Source organism: Mus musculus, chromosome 19, assembly GCF_000001635.26.
Source record: "Mus musculus strain C57BL/6J chromosome 19, GRCm38.p6 C57BL/6J".
NCBI lineage: Eukaryota > Metazoa > Chordata > Mammalia > Rodentia > Muridae > Mus > Mus musculus.
Genome location: NC_000085.6, coordinates 40867731 through 40884493, shown reverse-complemented (window position 1 = coordinate 40884493; position 16763 = coordinate 40867731). Strand labels below are relative to the sequence as shown.

The 16763-nt window shown below is 42.4% G+C and overlaps 2 long non-coding RNA genes across 2 annotated transcripts; both read right to left on the bottom strand.

Annotated features, from left to right (window-relative positions):
- Positions 1-1854: 1854 nt before the first annotated feature.
- E030044B06Rik (RIKEN cDNA E030044B06 gene) lies at positions 1855-16178 on the bottom strand. Its single transcript, NR_045343.1, has 5 exons — positions 16054-16178; positions 8096-8195; positions 7621-7757; positions 2666-2897; positions 1855-2140 (listed from the first exon to the last, which is right to left on the bottom strand). It is a non-coding gene; the product is annotated as an RIKEN cDNA E030044B06 gene (long non-coding RNA).
- On the bottom strand, positions 10422-16530 carry LOC108168428. Its single transcript, XR_001782722.1, has 3 exons — positions 16347-16530; positions 13559-13750; positions 10422-11522 (listed from the first exon to the last, which is right to left on the bottom strand). It is a non-coding gene; the product is annotated as an uncharacterized LOC108168428 (long non-coding RNA).
- Positions 16531-16763: the final 233 nt, after the last annotated feature.

Here is a 16763-nt window from a genome sequence, read left to right as displayed (position 1 = left end):
AGATGGGATGGATCCCAAAGTGGGGCGGTCTCTGGATGGCCTTTCCTTCAGTCTCTACTTCTACTTCTTGTCCCTGTATTTCCTTTAGACAGGAATTATTCTGGGTTAATTTTTTTTAAATGGTATTCCTTTAATTCTTGGGGTTTCTTTTGAAATATATAGCTTAATATCTAAACCTATGGTGTTTCTTTGATTTTATTATCTTTGCTGCTTTTTGTTATGGATTTTGAGCACAATTCTATTGTGATCAGAAAAGGTATTTCTCAGAAAATCAAACTGTCCTAATTTGTTGAGATTGCTTTACAGTCTTCAATATAGTCAATATAGGTAAAGATTTTGTGTGCTTTTCAAAATAATGTGCATACAAGGTAAAGTGTCTACAGATGTCACTTAGGCGAATATGAATCAGTTTTTCTCTTCTACATCTCTATTTTATTTTTACTCTATTCACTTATTTACTAGGAGAGTATGTACAGGGACTGACAGGATGGCTCAGCAGGTAAAGGCACTTATGTTGTAACCCTGATTACCTAAGTTTAATACCCAGAATCCACATAATGGTGCAAGGAGAGGATCTACTACACAAAATGCTTCTCTGACTACTATGTATATGCTATGACTTGCCACTTCATGTATATCACACATACACACACACATACACATTCACATCATCATAATATTAATAATATACCCAAAATATATACACATACACACACACGCACACATGCACACACACACACACAGAGTAATAATAATAATATACCCAAAACATATATACATACAGACACTCCACACACACACACACACAGAGTAATAATAATAATAATAAATAACAATAATAATATACCCAAAATATATACACATACACACTGTAATAATAGCAATACACCCAAAATACAAACACACACACGTATACACACATACACACACACGCACGCATACACACAGTAATAATAATATACCCAAAATATATACATATATGTATATACACACACACACACACATATAGTTAATATATGCTGACAAAAGATAATGACATTTCCTCTAAGAATGTAGATGTGTCTTTTTTCTTATAGCTCTGTCCTTTTGCTCTGTACATTTTGAAGTGATGTTGTCATGTACATACAAATTGTTATATCCTCCACGTAGAAAGAATGTTTTCCTTATGAAGACTTATATGAAGAACTACCTGTCTCTGCCTCCCAAGCGCTGGGATTAAAGTCATATTTTAGTATATGACTTCAAGTAATCTTTTTTTCAGTGTTTATTGGTCTGAAGATGTGTTTGCTTTACTTTCGATCCTTCATTTCTGGTTGGTGCGGAACCTAGGTTGACAGTTGTTTTCTCGCACAGCAGATAAGTTATTTTACATTGTCTCTAGGTTCCCCATGTTTTTATTTAGATATCATGACTATCTATCCCGCCTCTGTTGCATTGAAGATACTTTTTAAAATATGAGTTTTGCTTTTAAAGCCTTGGTTATTAATTTTATTTATGTGTGGTTAAGTGTCTTTTGTGAGGGTATGCAACACGTGTAAAGGTGACACAGAACCTGAAAGGTATCAAATCTCCTGGAACTGGAGTTACAGGTGGTTGTAACTGATATGGGTGTTGAGAACTGAACTTGGGTCCTTTGTGGGGGTGGATAGCTGGTGTTCCTAACCACTGAGCAATCTTCCCAGGATGAGTTTTGCTCTTAAAGTTTTCTACCTGTCTGCTTTCAGCAGCTTGGCTCTGACACCTCTAGCATGACTCTAAAATATGTATTGTGCTTATAGTTTTGATGGGGAAGTAGACCTTCATATTTGGGGAAAATCCTGTGTTAGCAATTTATAATTACATTAACAATCACTTCAAGCTTCACAAACTCAATTGTTTATTATTTTATTACAGTTTGTGTGGGTAAGCAACCCATGAGCAGCATTGCAAGGTGTCTCGGGCACTGTGCCACCAGAGGTGACAGCAGGTGAGGCTCACTAGGAGTGCCATCACAGCTTGACCATGTTTAGCAATCAGCTTTCAAGTGTCTTCCATGCCAGGTAGGCTGTTGCCTGGCAGGCTCCTCTGAAGCATCCCTTAGCTGTGCCAGGGTGTTGTGTGTACTCTGGCATGGCAGCTGGCATCCACCACAGCAACCGATCTGAGAGAAAACAAGGTGCAAGCCACCTGTCCTTTATTACACAGTCCTGCTTCCCCCAGCCTCCCATTTCCACTCTGTCACTTTGACTGCAGAGATCAGCTGTTTTGGTACAGGAGAGTCTGCTAACAGTCTGTTAATATCAAATGAAAGAAATCACTGGACGCCTTCTCAGAGGCTACTTACTTTGTTTCCCAAGTACCCCACCCCAATTACTCATGTGCCTCTCATATGGGAAATATAGTCACTTTGAAACGTGTCAGCACAGTATAAGCACAAAGCCCCCCAGTTTTATATCTAGGTGTTATGACTCGGCTTGGGTAGTGTCCAGATAGAGCACCTAAGAGAGGTTCTAGAAGTGATTAGTAACTAGTGAGTTTCCCATGGTTACTTACAGGAACATAGGTAAGGGGTTACTTAAGGCAGTGTAGGTGACTCAGAGCAGGTGCCTAGCCTACCCCGGCATGAGTGATGACGCAGGTAAGAGGTTACCTAAAGGAGGTGACTCAGAGCAGGAGCGTAGCTTACCTCAGCTTGGCTTCTCCTCATGGGGCTTCTCCCATAACTTGCAGATGACTTGGCTGCCAGAAAGATCTCCTCTCCCAAGAAATTGTTTACTGCTCTTACAATCTTGAGGACAGAGCCTTGCAACTCTAGTAGTTTCTGTTACTTCCTAAATGTTATGAGTCCCCCTCTTTCCTCCAGGAGGAAATGGCTACAATTGGCTACACAGATGTGGATGAGGTGTTGTTGTGAGATCCTTAAAAAAAACAAAAACAACAACAACAAAAAAAAACCCTGCTTCTGGGACCAGGTGTAGTGGCACATGCCTCTAGTCCTTCTACTTGGGAGGCAGAGGCAGGTGGATTTCTGTGAATGAGGTCAGCCTGATCTATACAGTGAGTTCCAGGACAGTCAGACCTATGTACCTTATCTCGAAACAAAACAAAACAAAGCAAACAAAAAACTCAACAAACAAAAAAAGCTCCTGGGTATTGTTCCTGTTGATCTGAAGTCTTGTGAACAAAGAAGAAAACTTGTCTGTGACTTCCAGGCCACATAGAGACTGGATAGAGAAGCCCTGGGTGACCTGCTATAGATGCTTAGCTTTGCAAGGTGGAACTGGGCAGAGCACATGGTTTCCGTAATTCTGATCAACATCTAGACAATAAGATAGTTTTAATTAGATCCATTTCAAATCACCTGGCCTTACTATCCAAGCTCTTGCTTCCTCCTTCTGAATTAGCTTTTCTTTTTTTGTAAAGCACAAACTTGTACTTGGAGTATGTGAAGCTTTTTGCAATGAAGTTCATGGATTTGATGATGGGCTGCTACCTTGGTACTATGGCACCATCTCTTTCGCTGTTCTTAGTCATTTCCCAGCAAGCTATTTTGTCTGATAATATCTTTAAAAGACAAAGTCTCCCAGAATATTCTTTCTATCTCGTCATTCTTCTCCACTTGTGTCATTTTAAGACGTCTCTCATGAAAACATTAGAGATGAATTTTAAAAACCAAATGTGAAGTATTTCATCTAATATTTATCTTTAAATGATTATGCTATTCTATTAAACTTAAGCTTTCTCTTTTGTGTATGGGGATATGTGTGTGAATGTGCACGTGTGTGTGGGTTGTGCATGTGTATGTAGAGGTCAGAGGACAATCTTAGGTGTCTATAGATCTTTTGCTGGTCTGGAAGTTGATCAGGTAGGCTAGTCTAGCTGTCTATAAGCTAGAGGAATTTGCTCTCATCTCCCATTCCACCATCTCTGGGGTTAGCAAGTGTCTGTTATCATGCCTAGCATCTGATGTGAGTTCTACTGTCTTCAGATAACTAAGGCAAGCACATATCTACTGAGTCATTCCTCCAGTTCCTAAACACACTCTTCCTTCTAGCCTTGCTCATAATTAATATTGAGCCAATATTATCCTTGTAAAACTTACCTATCATAATCATTTATTTCAGAATTTGTGATTGTAAAAGAAAAAGACTCCCGAGTTCAATGTTATTAAAAACAACTTTTATGCTTAGGGCTTTGGTGTGGATCAGATTTTAAAAATGCATAGAGACAGCTCATCTCTGCTCTACCGTGTTTGGATCCTTACTTGGAAGACTAAGAACCGGTATTTTGAAGTCACTGGAGATCTTATCCCTTAGAATGCTGGTGGTGGATGCTGGCTGGGAGATTCATATTCTTTCTCTATGGGTCTCTGTAGGTGACTTCTGTTTGTTAGATTACTTTGGGATTTCTTACAGGTGTCTGGTTTCCCCAGAGTAAAATTTCCAATAAGAGAGAAGTAGGCAGAAGCAATATTTTGGAACCCCCCAGAAGTCACATGACATCAGTTATGTGTACCTTGCTATTAGAGAGCTGGTATGAACTACCTAGCTTCAAAGGGGAGAACTGATGCTGCTGACCCACATAACCACTCTCAGCCAGGGCTCAGTAGCTGCCTCTCAAGGCTGGGCCTCAGATCAGAGCATTGCTCAACCCTTGCCAGAGAAGCTGCTTCTTGTGGTGGATGGTAACTAACAGAGACTCCCAGCTGGGCAAGGAGTAGAGAATGGGAGACTTTGGAGCACTCAGTCCTATATGTGATATCTTTATGAAACCACTCCCTCGAAGGCACAGAGATCTATGTGGAAGAGGAAGAGGAAAGCCAGAGGTGCTGAACGACTCCAAGAAAACAGGGTCATCCAGACACAAAAGGATTGATACACATATGAACTTACAGAGACTGTGGTAGCATTCACGAGACCTTCACAAAAACCAAACAAAACCTCAGAATGGAGAAGGACGAGAGATGAAAGTCTCACCCCTAACCAAGGAGCTATTTGCAATTGATGTCTACTGGAAAAGGAAAATTGTTTTGTTTTTCCAATGCAGTGTCATTGGGCATAGCAACCACACTCCAGGACAGGCCCCAGCCCAGATGCCTGAAGTTGGATAAATAACAAAATAGATTCCTTTTTTTATTATTTATTTATTTATTTTGTGCACGTGCATGTGCAAGAGAATGAGAGAGAGAGAGAGCAAGAGAGAGCGAGAGAGAGAGGAGAGAGAGAGATTATGTGTGTGTTGGTTTGGTATGTTTCGTCACATTGGGTTTTTGTTTGTTTTGATTTTCTTTCTTTTTTTTTTTCCTTTTTCACATAGAGAAAGAGCATAAAGTTGGCTGGGTAGCAAGGTGGAAAGCATCTTGAGAGAATTGGAGTTGGGAGTAGAATCATAATGTATGAATCATAATGTATGATAATGATCATAATGTATGGAAATTTTTAAAAATAAATTACCTTTAAAACTAAAATTTTAGAAGAAACCTTTTATAAGCAGCATTTCCTTTAACAACGAGCCATCCTGTTCCTCCGATCTCATTAATCTTCTTTCTAGAGGCTCCTGTCTTAAAAGTCACTGTTTTGCCACTTGACGTGGAAGGCTCTCCGACCACAGGGTTTCAGGCTCAGAAGGAGAACGTAACTTTGGCTGATGTGTTGATTCTTTCTGTGTTTTCTGTTCTCTTTGGTTAAAAGAAAGCCTGACCACAGAGGCCTGATGCTTGCTCAGAGATGTAGGAGTTTTGTGTGCAAACATACAGGGTGATGCCAGCAGCACAGTGAGCATCTTTGGGTGTCAGTTATTCCTCAGTTATTCCTCTCTCCTCTTACTCCCCTTCTGCTGCTTACATACCAGTGTATCATCACAGAGAGCCGAGCAAGGCTCCCTTTGCTCCATTCAGATGGAAATCATGAACAGGCAAGTGTCATACACTTACAGGTTGGGCTTTGAACCTAGAGACTCTCCGCTTGAAGCTCTAAGAACCTAGAAGTCCATTGCTGCCAGGTTCGAAAGGAAAGACAGTTCGGATGCAGTTCTAGCTACCCTGGTCCAAAGATGATGGGTTGTTTTGGGCTTTGAGTGACAGTGGCCCAGCACCTAGTGTGAACAGCTCCTAAGCAGTGGATAATGGGACCTTTGACTCTCAACTCTGTTGGCTTTCAAGAATGCTTCCAGAAACCAGGGGCTGGAAGCTTCTGCCTGCGGTTTCTTAAGAAACCTCTTTGCCCTCCCTGGTCCCAGTTTTGCTGATTTAGCTCCTCACTGTGCTCCTGAACTCTTTAGCAGCCTTTTCATGGCTGTGGGTGGGTTTGGGACTAAAACCTCTAGGAGTGCTGGTTTTCCTTGTATATCCAGCTCAACCTACCCTAGCTGGGAAAAAAAAAACCCTGCAAGTAATCAATAAAAGAATATTCAGGGCTGGTGAAGATGGCTCAGCGGGTAAGAGCACTGACTGCTCTTCCGAAGGTCCTAAGTTCAAATCCCAGCAACCACATAGTGGCTTACAACCACCCGTAATGAAATCTGACAACCTCTTCTGGTGTGTCTGAAGACAGCTACAGTGTACTTATGAATAATAATAAATAAATCTAAAAAAAAAAGAATATTCAGAAGCCAGGTACAGTGGTGCACACCAGTAATCCCAGCAATTTGGAGGCTGAGGGAAGAGGAGGGTAAGTTCAAGGCTAGTATGGGCTATATGATAAATCCTTATGGTGGTGGTGGGGGCATTGGGAGAAACCTTTCCTGAAGCCCAATGTTGCAAAACTGGGTGATTGGGGGGGGGGGTTAGAAGAAGGTAACTTTACCCAAACACAGCTTTGTGTGTGAGTGGCTTCCCGCTTACCATCCACAGCTTACATATAACCTTATCAGATGCCTTATCTATGAACCAATCAGATATAGCAATCACTACCTTTTGCTGAGTTAGTGGGGGAGGTGCCTCCCCTTCCTCTCCTGAATAATAACAGTTGCATGGTGGACAAGATTATCTAGGGTTCCCCAAAGCCCACTAGCATCTTCCAATTCCATCTTGACTTTCCTGGAGTGGTTGTGATTGGAGCGAGTTCTGAAAGAGCAGTTGGACTCTAGCATCTGACATGGTTTGTAGTGGTCCTTGCAGCTGGAATAGAGTTCTCTCAGTGTCTTGGGGTATTCAATAAGGCTGGACCGCCCTGGGCAGGTCAGTCAGTTGCCAAGGAAAGAGTACATGACTAACATCTCAGAGACCAGGGCAGCCGGGCTTTTATTCAAGGGGCCAGATGGCCCATTCTTGAATCCTGCTCAGTTATGGGGAAAATATCAAAGGATGCTTACAATAAAGAACTAATAGATTAATATTTTTAGGATTACCTAATGATGCTGAAACCCCCCACCATGGACCCCTCAGGAGGGTTGGCTTTTTTCGATTTGTCTCAACCGTACTGATGATATTCAAGTATGCTTTTCAGCAATTAAATCGTTCATTTCCAAAACCTGTAACTAACTTACAGCGTAACTTATACTTGTCTGTGTATTAAGTCTGTTTGTCCTTAATCTGGGAACATGCACTTTATACATTAATGGCTCATCATCAATTCCCATTTGTTGCCTCTGTTCATAGTATATGGTCCTTAAGTGTCTACTGATAATTGATGATGAACCTACCTTCAGAGTTGTAATTTCTTGCTGGTCTTGAGTGAGATCTTCATGGTAAAAGAAAGGAAAGTAACTTGCTAGGGCTTGCTGTCTGCTTCCAGCAGGAATGGGTGTATTATGAGGGTCTTGGGGTAAGGGGTTGTCACCTAGGGGCATTGGCATGAACACATAATTGTTAACCTGGGAGAGTAGACAAACTGAGAGAATGAGAATGTCATAGGTGATTAGAAGTGGAAGTGTCAGCTGGTAGTGCCAGGGCTATCTGCCTGAAAGGGGCTGGTGCCTAGAAACTGAAAGTGACAGCCAGGAAGAAGAGGGCCACAGCCATGGGGACAGAAAAAGCAACATCCACAGAGGAAGGACAAGAAAGAAAAGGACAAATCATATTAAAACAGACAAACATCTGTCAGCATAGGAGGGGCCTAGAGTTGTGAGCCCATGATGGAACTCTAGGTAGAGATGTATAGGATTCTGGGGTCCTCACCTTTCCAGACTCTCTTCCATTCTCCATCAGTTGTTTCACCTGGAGTAATTTTTCCAGGGATCCCATTAAAGGGCCAGCCATGTGTAAGAGTTACAGCATCCTGGGATGAGCAGAAAACAATCTTAGGAACAAGCGACAACCCCTGCTTTCCTGATCAACCTAAGTTCCCCTGGCGTCCATAAGGCTGGGTAGAAATGGACAACCAAAAGAGATAGATGAATTGCTGGTTTTCTGGATTGCTTCATGCTCACAATTGGTAAAATGAGAGTATTTATCTTCCCGCCAGCTCCTTTCTAAAACTGAGATACCTGTATTATAGCAATTGAATTTTTGTTAATATTTTATTACTTATGCCCTTATTGTATTTGTTCCTTGTTCTGTACTTCAAAGATTATGTACTGTGTTTGACACAAAGAAGTTGCTTGAAAATGTTTACTAAGCCTGTAGAAATGGTTCACCAGTTAATGATTTTTCTGCACAAGCATGAAGACCTGAGTTCAGATCCTGAACATCCATTGAAATACCAGGGATGGATGCATGCTCCTGCAAACCCAGTGCTTGGAGGGAGAGAGACAGGAAGTGCTCTAGGGCTCACTAGCTGCCAGGCTAGCCAAAAAGTTGGTGAACTCCAATTCAGTGAGAGACCTTGTTTCAAGGGAGTGAGGCTGAGAACAATAGAGCCGGACACTTTGCCTCATATGCATGTTTGTGTTCATACCCCCTACACACACACTTACACACACACACACACACACACATTTATTGGACCCATAAAGAAAAGTAAAAAAGAAATTTAGTTAAAAATTAAAGTCTGAAGAATTCTAACACTCCCCAAAGTGGAAGCAAAGATGGAGGCAGCAGGATCAGAAATTCACTGTTGTATTCTGGCCATTCTACATGACTATAGGAGACCTTGAAATGCTAGTAAAAACATCTCTCAGGAAAAGAACCTTGGGACTTTCGACTCTAAAGAAGCAGGGACAACAAGAAAATATGAATAAGCAAATTTCCCTAGATAAACAACATTCAATTTTTCCATCAGTACTTCACCTGTCCATTGCTATGGATTTTCAACTAATACAAGCCAACCAGCCTTTCTCTGCTAGAGTCTCATCTCTCTACTTAGGCATGTCAAAAAGGTTCTAACCCAACTTTCTCACTCTTGTGCTCCACACTTGATGCATCATTTTCCTTGACACACTGTGGTACAAATGGTCAGTATCGACATAGTGACTCTCTATCACCTCTGCCAAAACTTCTTGCTGTTCCATTTCTTCTACTCTTGACATTTCTCAGATGTCAAGATATTTCTCAAAATACCATAGTATCTCTAAAAGCTCTGGTGATACACGGGTACTGTAATGTCACATGTAATACACGGGTCTCTGAGTAATGTCACTGGACTTAAAGCAGTGTAGGGAAGTGGATAGCACTCTAAAAATCCCTACCCCTTTTATCATCTCTAATATCCTCACTTAAGACTTGAAACTTGAGACTGAGGTAGAAGGACAGGAGCAAGTTCAAGACCACCACAGGCTACAGAATACCAGGACAAGAGGGACCATATTACAGGAACCTGTGAGGCAGGGGAGTACATGATGCTGGTAAAGTTTCCAACAACTACGAAACCAATCTTGAACCGCTATGGTTGTTTAACAGAGAGAGCAAAATTGATCAAGGGTCCCCATATAATACACTCAGAATTCCTTTGCCACATTTGCATCAACACAGGCTGTTCCAGCCAGTGAAAGGGAAGCATGGACATAAGGCAAACTGGTTCAAAGGGAGGTCTCCTTTGACAGCTGAGTTTTAGATTGAGGATCCTCAGTGGATTTGTTGAAAGTTACTTAGTCTGGGACATTTTCACCAACTTTTCTGACCTCTGCCCTTCCCTCCTTAACTGCTTCAGACTGTGGGATGGCTCTTGGAGTCTCCCCTGGTTCTTCTCCATTTATTCTTTTTTTTTTTTGGTTTTTCGAGACAGGGTTTCTCTGTATAGCCCTGGCTGTCCTGGAACTCACTTTGTAGACCAGGCTGGCCTCGAACTCAGAAATCTGCCTGCTTCTGCCTCCCGAGTGCTGGGATTAAAAGCGAGCGCCACCATGGCCAGCTCTCTACATTTACTCTTATCTTTTAACACCCCCCCCCCCCTCAGGAGAGTCAGACTTACAGAAATAATCCAAATCTCTTTGGATACATGTGTTTTGTCAGTACCTCACTTTGGCAGCTCACAGTTGCTGCACTGTAATGCTGCAGTCAGTATTATTTGTTTACTATCAAATTTTTTTATTTATCAGCAAAATAAATCAATAGTGAAAGTGCAATATGCTGATAGAAGACAAAAGTTTTATTGTGCTGAGTCTGAAATAAATTGCTTAAAACTACAGTTTCCCAAGGTTTGTTCCCCAGTACAGGAAAATGCTATATCCCCCAATGAAGCCGGAATAAAAAATTTGATCTTTGATTAAAATCACGGGTGTGTCGAGGTACCACTGCTTGGGCTACTATGCTTAAGAAAGGCTTGCAGGGGCAACAATCTATGATGACAAGGGGTAGGAATTTAATTTTTCCAAAAAGGGAGTCATCACGAAGAACACAGAATTCAGTTTAGGTCAAATACTCCTGGTTATGGGCTTAGAGAAGTCCCTGGCCCTCGCTCGGTCTTAGTTTCTCAATACATATGAAATGAAAATAACAGCTTCTGTCTCTCCGATTATTGAACAAGGCACAGCATGGTTGGCTTTGAGCTCAGTGACTGGCCTTGTGTAATGGGCCACGCTCCTCCTACTGCCGGGGTCCCATCAGCAGAGTCCGATTGCACCCACTTCCGGAGGCCTCTTCACCTCAGCCGCCCTCGGTCGAGCGCGTATCCTTCCGCGTCACGTCACTTCCGGAGCCTCAGGCCGTGGCTAGGCATCATACCCGGATGTAACTGTCATGGCCGACGCCTGTGAGCGCTCGCAATGGACGTGGAGTTAAGGGCTGCCCGAGAGGCGTTTACAATTAGGGATTTCGAAGCCTGCCATCTAGAGGCAACGGACGGGAGTGCCGCGAGGCAGGGTGCCCCCCCTGCCGGCTCCCAAACTGCGCTCCCGCACGCCTGTCAAGCTGTCAGGCGTCTCTAGACAAGTTGCTCCCCCTTGGCAGGGCGAGGCCGCGCGGCCCACTCAAGTCTTTGATCCTTTTGCAGCCCAGGCGCAGGGCACGCATCGCAGCCGCATCCTACAGGAAAAGGCGGGCCGGACGGCCGGAAGAGGTGGGGGCGCTGAGGCCTCTCAGCAGCAGCGCCAGGGATCATCACTGAGTGCCATCAGGCGCCTCCGCCCCATGGGGTCCTGGCCAGATCTCAGCCAAGATTGTCCTCGCAGTGGAGCACTTTGCTGATTCAGCCACACGCACAGTCGGCCCTGCCCTAGATTTCTATTTTCTGAGTCTCAAGGATGGGTTGCGATGCAGTGTGATTGGTTTCAGAGTTGAGAGAGAGAGAGAGAGAGAGAGAGAGAGAGAGAGAGAGAGACCCAAATATAAGCAAAGCAGTACTAGTTTATAATTCAGAATTTATAAACAATTGTACATGTTGAGTCATGATAGTGTTGAAGATATGATTTAAAAGAAGTGTTCTTGTAAGACAAGAATAAATACGAACATTTAGAAAAGCTGAACTCTGCTACTGCGGTGAGTTGCAAGAGGAAGACAGAGTTCCTCATAAGGTTGTCACTGCCAAAGGTTACTGAAAACATTTTACATACATTCACTTTTAATTACATTTTCTCTTAGCAGGAGTGGAGAGTCTTAAAGATCTTGTCACCAAGTAAACAGAGACAAACATGTGTATTGGTTTATTAACAGTTGATAGTAGTTAAAGTCAACTTATACCAATAGGATTAAAATCTCAGTTAAAACTTTTCTTGCCTGAAATATGTAATCTAAAAGGCAGACTGTAGCTGCTGCGTTCATAGAAACACAAATGTAGAAGTTAGTACTTAACAGCAGGCTGACTTCACTTGGAAGTGTTGTAATTTAGACTGTCACCCAAAGTCTCACAATTTTTAGAGGTGATTGGAAAAATAATGATTTTATAAAGTAATAATAGTAAAAGAAAAGAGGAATGACGGCCATGACCCATTTTCAGAATATCCCATTACTTAGAACATGAAATTAGGAAGCACCTTGAAAACAAATTGTTTTGTTTTGTTTTGTTTTGTTTTGTTTTGTTTTGTTTTGTGACAGTCTTAAACTATAGTTCAGGGGACCTGGAATGCACTGTATCCCAAACTGACCTGAAATTTACAGCAATCCTCCTGTCTCAGCCTGCTTATATTTGAGATTTTTACAACTATGTACTATGTGCAAAGCACTAAATTAGGAATGAATGAGAAAGTACTTTAAAATAGGTCAAGTAAGTCACAGTCAGTTATTATGCTTCTGACCAAATTATGTGTCCTGACACACTGTAATCACCAAAGCTTGTGTTTCTCTGTGTGTGTTTTATATACTCACATGTAGTTTCAGTTTTTTTGTTTTGTTTGCTTTGATGTAATACGATTTTTTTTTTTTTTTTTTTTTGAGCAAGGTTTCTTTTTGTAACCTTGGCTATTCTGGACTCTGTAGACCAGGCTGGCCTCAAACTCAGAGATCTTCCTGCTTGTGCCTCCTGAGGGCTGAAACTAAAGGTGTATACGGCCTTGCTCATCAAGTTTCAGTATTTTAAAGAGAACAAAAGTGAAGTAACTGTGTATACTGGGTATAAAAACACAGTCTGCTATGTTTCTGAACCTAGGGTCAGAAAAGAGACAATTTGCAAGTCCCAAATTATTCATATACTGTATTTTGTTCCTTGGATTATTGAGATTGATATTTGTGCCAAATAAAGTGTTTAGTAATTTGATCATACATGGCCTAGATCCTTTCTGTTTGTATGATTTCTTGAATGCAAGTGTTCTGGATCCATGATATAGTTTTTGGACAAAGCAGTGCAAAAGTGGTTATTTTTGTTGTTGTTTGTTTAATTGCTCTAGTTGGGACATCAATCATTTTATTGAGTTTTTCATTATTGTAGTTAGTTGCAGGCCTTGTGTAATGTCTTTTAGTTGTGGGGTAGTTGAGGCTTCTTTTAAATTATTTCCTACTAAATATAAATTTTAATAAGGCCTTGTCATTTATAGAAGACTTACCAAATGCCAACCTCTGTTACCAGCCTGTAGTGTTTAGTTAATATTTATGGCAAGTTTATATAAAGTGGTCTTTTAACAGATGGAGAAACAAGGCAAAGAGGGATTTACCCATGGTCACAAAACTAGAGCCATATTCTCTGTACCTTCCCCTCTTTCTCTTTCATTGTATATATGTGTGTGTGTTTGTGTGTGCATAGTGGTGTGCATGAGTGTAAAGGCAGAGATCAAAGTCACTTGTCTTTCTCAAGCACTCTCCACCTTATTTTTTGAGACAGGGTCCTTCACTAACCTTGGAGCTCACAGATTCAGCTAGACTGACTGACCAGTGGGCTCCAGGGACCCAATGGTCTCTGGCCCCATAGACCATTACCAGGTAGCAGGAGGCGCCAGGCCCTTCCATCCGCTAGTTGGCAGCTGGTGCCTGCTTGTCTCTGAACTCTGAGAGCTGGAAAGGTACAGGTAGTCTGCTATGTTTCTAAACCTAGTGTCAGAAAAGAGACAATTTGTAAGTCCCAAATTATTCATTAGATTAGGGTCTGTGTCCTAAACCAACGGGGTGGGAAGCTTGGAAAGAGGACAAACCCTGGCCTAGGAGACAGGGAAGACAAGAATTTCCCACAACCGAGGTACATTACAAATTATTATCTTCCAACAAATCATCCGTTTGCCTTTCTCTCTGCGGAGTGGAATACTCAGACCTGCTTTGTTTTCACCAGGCTCTTGGATTTCCCATCCTGTAACCCCCAGACTGAACCCAGGTTTTAACCACACGAGGCAAATGTTATGTGCTTCTTCTAGCTGGCATCCATTTCCTCAAAACTGAAAACAGACCCAGACTCAGCTTTACCTACCCTGATTTGTCTGTTGGGGGAAAAAATAATTTAAAAATTTCTAAATGTTATCATTCTCACATTTACTAAATTAACCCATGGAACCTTATCGTTAATCTTTCTTTCTCTTTCTTCCTTCCTTCCTTCCTTTCTTTCTTTCTTTCTTTCTTTCTTTCTTCCTTCCTTCCTTCCTTCCTTCCTTCATTTATTTATTCATTTTGAGACAGGGTCTTGCTATGTGGCTCATGCTATTCTTGAATTTGGTATATAGCCTTGACTAGCCTCAAACTCCTGGAAATCCTCCTGTCTCAGGTTCCTGAGCTTTAGGGTTACAGATGTTCACCACCATATCTGGCTGAACCTTTTTATTCCTTCAGACATCCAGTCATCTTGCGACATCCAGAATCCTTAAAAGGATCTTTTCCTATTGAGTTTGGGATTTTCTTCTAAGCCCTCAAACTGATTCTGTAAGTTTCTCTGCTTCACATGTGTTCTCTCCACCTACGGCTGTCTGACTACACCCTAACTGTGATGTCTCTGATCTCCAAAATGTCCAAGTTTAAAAGAGTGTACATCTTGGATTTAGGCAGCTTTCCCATCTTAATTATATATCTTTATAGCCTTTTATTTCTGTGTTGTGTGGTTTTGATATATAGAATTCAAGGTTAAAAAAGAAAAAGCTCTTGCTGGGCATAGTGCTGCAGGCCTGTAACTTCAGTTCTTGAGAGGCAGAGATGGGCCGTCAGACTAGCCTTCATTATATAACAAGACTCTGTCCCAAAAATAAAAATAGAAGCTCTGTGGTAACAGGATAGTAGGAACCATTTCTATCATTCTCACAGTCAGGCATTAGCACAATGCCTAGCATGCATGCAGTAAGTTCTAGGTAAACATTTGCCAACTGAAAACATGCTGGCACAAGCCTGTAATGCCAGCATGAATGAGGAGGAGGGAGGAAGATCAGGGATTTGAGGTCAGCCTTAGCAACAATAGAAAGGGGTCTTGTCTGAAAGATACCCCCTCCTAAATCGCTAAATTAATTAAGCAAATCTTCATATTACAAATGCATTTTTAAAAGGTTACACTTGGCTTTAATTTTATATAGAGTACAGTATACCAAAAGTGCAAAAGTAAGGCTGGAGAGGTGGCTCAGCAGTTAAGAGCACAGACTACTCTTCCCAGGGGACCCGGGTTCAATTCCCAGCACCCACATGACAGGGCACAACTACCTGTAACTCCTGTTCCAGGAGATCTGACTTCCTCACAGACACAGAGAAAACACAAATGTAAACAAAATGAAACTAAATATATTCTTTTAAAATGCAAAAGTAACCGGGCTTAGTAGCACGAACTTTTAACCCTAGCTTTTCAGAGGCTACAACAGGAGGATTGCAAGTTCAAGGTTATTTGAAAGCCACTTCAGACAATTTAAAAAGTCTCTCCTCCCTCTCCCTCTCCCTCTCCCTCTCCCTCTCCCTCTCCCTCTCCCTCTCCCTCTCCCTCTCCCTCTCCCTCTCCCTCTCCCTCTCCCTCTCCCTCTCCCTCTCCCTCTCCCTCTCCCTCTCCTTCTCCCCCCCCCCCCACTTGTCAAGCATGTCTCAGTTCCTAGCTTTAACACTGGTACTAAAAAAGTGGGGTGGGGGAAGGGGAAGAGGCAGAAATCGGCATGCTATTTTTGTTGTTGTTGCATTAAGAGAGCAAACACTGGGCTTGGGAGATAGTGCAATTGGTTGCATATGAGAGACTTTTCCTGGGCAGACACAACACACACACACACACACACACACACACACACACACACACACTCACACTTGTATTTAAACACAGGCATGGACTCACTCCAGAAAGGGAACTCATAACAGACTGCATTAACGATTACAACAATATACAATTTGGTGAAGCAATGCGCTTTTGCTGGGGCTTTTGACAGGAGTGTGGGTGAGGGGTTACTTACAGGGAGCAGGGGTGACTCCAAAGCAGCTGCTGCACAGAAAAGTAAGGACCGAGGGAAGCTGCAGAGCCCGGCACAGCTGCTTGAATGCTGGAGAGAGGGAGACTCCTTTCCACAGTTGTTTTCTCCCTTGTTTCTGCGGTAGGAGGGTCCTTGAGACTCAAGTTTCTGTCCTTCCAGACATGTGACTTTCCGTTTACCTTCTAGTCTCCTGAGTTTCTACCTACCTCCTGGAGGGATGGTTTTAAAATGCTATAGTACAGTTGGTTAAAAACAAACAAGCAAATAGTTCTTACCTTGTAAGGGTGAGGACATGGAAAAGCCTAGGTATGGTGCTGGATATTTGTCATCTCAGGACTGGTGGGGGCGGGGGCGGGGCGGGGGAGACAAACAGATACCTGGGACTTACTGGCCAGGCTTCTCTCCTGCTTTGTGATTCTTTTGCGACTGAGAGATCCTATCTCTAAAAACAATGTGGACAGCACCTGGGGAAAATGACGCCCAAGGTCACACTCAGCATGTGCGCATGCAAGTGCAGGCACATACACAGAAAGCACACTGTCTCTAAATTTCTGTGTGGGTGTGTGAGTGCTTGTGCACGCACGCGCGTGCATGCCCGTGTGTGTGTGTGTGTGTGTGTGTGTGTGTGTGTGTGTTGTACATGTTCATGTGTGTGTGTGCATAGTGGTGTGCATGAGTATAAAAGCAGAGAT